Here is a 3,395-nt window from a genome sequence, read left to right as displayed (position 1 = left end):
ACAAAATATTTTGGTAAGACCATCTTGCTTGTGTTGTAAAAATCCAAGCATTCTCTGAAATCAAAGTTCTTGAGTAGCACTACTCATAGCCTCCATGTTCTTCGCTTCTGCTGTGGACAAAGTAACCACTTGTTGTTTCCTTGAAAACTAAGAAAATACACTAGATTCCAAATCAATGCATAACTAGAAGTGCTCCTCCTTTGTATTATGTCACCAGCTCAATCATTGTTAGTATATGCAACAAGGTTGTTACCATGTGAAGATGAATAAAATATACCGTTAGACTGATTACCTTGAACGTATCTCAAAATCCTCTTATCAGCTTGCAAGTGAGATTGGCATGGAGATTCCATGAATCTACTGATCAAACCTACTCCATAAATGATGTTAGGCCTCGTAGAAGTTAAATACCTGAGACTCCACACCAACCTCCTAAAATAAGCATCAACAAAATCACCAGTACCATCTTTGGTTAATTTCAATTTTTCTTCAACCGGGGTCATCATTGGTTTAGCCACATTCATCTTAAACTTCTTCAGAATATCACTTGCATACTTCCTTTGTGAAATGAAAATTCCACCATCCAATTGACAAACTCAATACCAAGAAAATAAGACATCAATCCCAAATCTGTCGTCTCAAATTGACTAATCATGACCTCCCTGAATTCAGAAATTAGTTTGGGATTGTTGCCTGTAAGTATCAAGTGATCCACATACAAGCATATAATAAGAACATCTCCTCTAATGTTGAATTTGATGTATAAAGTATGCTCATATGGGCATCTCAGAAAACCATGCTTAATAAAATAAGTATCACTGCGAGTATACCAAACTCTAGGAGATTGTTTCAACCCATACAATGCCTTTTTCAATCTATACACTTTATTTTCTTGACCCTTTCTAACATAACCAGCAGGCTACTCAACATATACCTATTCTTTAAGAAAATCATTTAAAAATGTAGATTTCACATCCATTTAATAAATTTTTCAATAATTGTTTGCAGTAAGTGAGACAATCATACGAATCGTATCAGGTTTGACAATTGGTGTAAAAATTTCAAAATAATTAATACCTGCCTTCTGCTTATAGCCTTTGACAACCAATTTCATTTTGAAATGATCCACCTCTCCTGTTGGTTTATACTTGGTCTTACATACCCACTTCACTCCAATTGGTTTCTTTTCAGGTGGAATAGTGGTCAATTCCATATATTATTTTTTTCAATGGCATGAATTTCTTCATCTATTGCACAAACCCAATGATCATTTTTGACAATTTCTTCAAATGAGACAGGATCACAATATGCAAAAAGAGCAAAATTCACAATCTCTTCATCAGTTAAATCATTATCTCTACCAATAACATAATCATCAAATCGGGCTGGCATGCAGCATTCTCTTTGTGGCCAACTGGATGTCTCAATTTGCATAGTGGAAGTTGAGGGATCACCATGAGACTGCACAACTGGCTCCACTGGTAGCTTAATAGAACTTGGTCCTATAATTGAAGAAATAGATGGATAATTTGGCGATGTCTTAGGATCTTTCTTGGACCAATCCCAAGCTCTATATTCATCAAAAGTCACATCTCTACTAACAACCACCTTTCGTGTGTTTGGATTGAACAACTTATACCCTTTAGTCTCATAACTATAGCCAATAAAATACACTTCTCTGCTTTATCATCCAATTTCTTCCTTAACTAATCTGGAACATGTGCATATACAAGACAGCCAAATACTTTGAAGTGAAAAATATCTGATTTCATACCAGTCCAAATTTCTTGTGGGGTCTTCCCAAAATTGCATCTAGTAGGACACCTGTTCATAACATAAATAGCACAAGATACCGCTTCTACCCAAAAGGATTTAGAAATACCTCTGAAGTGCATTATAGATCTCACCATGTCTGATGGGATTTGATATAAGTACAAGTTTAATTCCGATTTATACCCGTTTGACTGCAAGTATACAGGTTAACTAATAGTTTAGGGCATATATCGGGTCGATCCCACGAGAAAGATTGGACAATTACTGGCACTACTAAAGCTTCTCTATTATTTAGACGATCAATAACTTAAAATAAATAAAACTATGCTAAACTGATGCACGAAAATAGCAAATGAAAGCTCCTTAGGTTATGGTATTCCTAACTACTCATGCAAATGATATTTTTGGATCATTGATTACTACTATCTTGGCTACCTATGGTGTAATTTCCTTATGCATCTGAAACATACTCTCGTAGTGAATCAACTATACTTATAACTAATTAATACCTACTCTCGTGGTTATGAAATCAGCTACAAGTTAATTACCTCTATGAAATTACATGAAATGAATCACTAAAGCTACATAGGTGCACCTCTACTCTTGTGAGTGTACTCCCTAGGTTTAACACTTCTTGAACTAGTGTTAAATCTCAATTTTCATTGAAGAAACAACACCTTTAGATAATCACAATTAATAGTACCGAGTTAATCATGATTTAAAGAGTTAAAGTGCTAAATAACTTGTTCAAAATAATAGCATCAAATAGCCAGATAACAAATACTAACAATCATAGAAAGTTCAACCAAACCCAAGGCATAAACTTTAGAAACACATAATAACATATAAATCCAAAACTTGTATATTAATTAAACTTAGAATCATGTACAAAAGATAAAGAGTTAGGAAGGAAATGTAACCCTTGTCACATGAGTTCATCTCCTCCATCTTCATCTTTGCCTAGCTAATAAATAAGAATGATGAATTACTAGTTAAACTATCCTATACTATACTAACCTAACATTAAGAAAATGTAAGAACTACATTTTTGTGGTAAATCTTGCACTCTCCAAGCTGTCTTTGTCCTTGCAAGTCTATGGCTATTTATAGATGATTTAGTCAAGAAATGAGGCTTCAAGCATCACATTTACAGCTGCAAAGTTGTTGTCACACGTCCATCAATAGCTGTGAATTATTAGAGAAGGAAACAAGTTGTGCCAGTGGAGAGCAGCCTTTTCTGACCGCAATCCGGCCAAGAATCGGTCCATAATACGGCCAGATTGCTCCCTTGACTTTTTGTGCAATTTCTGTTCAATCCTCATTGTTGCTCTGATTTTGCCTCAACTTCAACTGAACTTTTCTTTATGATAGAAGCTGAATTAACTCTTGACCAAAACATGAAACTTGTAGCCATTTGAGTTGGATTTCCAATGCATCAAGAATCACCTCATTTGAATTTGTGTAGGATGATAAATGACAGAAATACCCTTGACTGCTCACTGCCCTATTTTAGCTTCGACCAATAAAAATTGGCTACTGTAATTTGGAGTTTTGACCTAGAAAACCTTCAAACTGGATTTCAATGTCTTCATATGAATTGTAGATCTATCTCTTATCTTCAA

Source organism: Coffea eugenioides, unplaced genomic scaffold (genome assembly GCF_003713205.1).
Source record: "Coffea eugenioides isolate CCC68of unplaced genomic scaffold, Ceug_1.0 ScVebR1_3488;HRSCAF=4710, whole genome shotgun sequence".
NCBI lineage: Eukaryota > Viridiplantae > Streptophyta > Magnoliopsida > Gentianales > Rubiaceae > Coffea > Coffea eugenioides.
The sequence above is the reverse complement of the archived record's forward strand: the minus strand, read 5'-3'. Positions refer to the sequence as shown.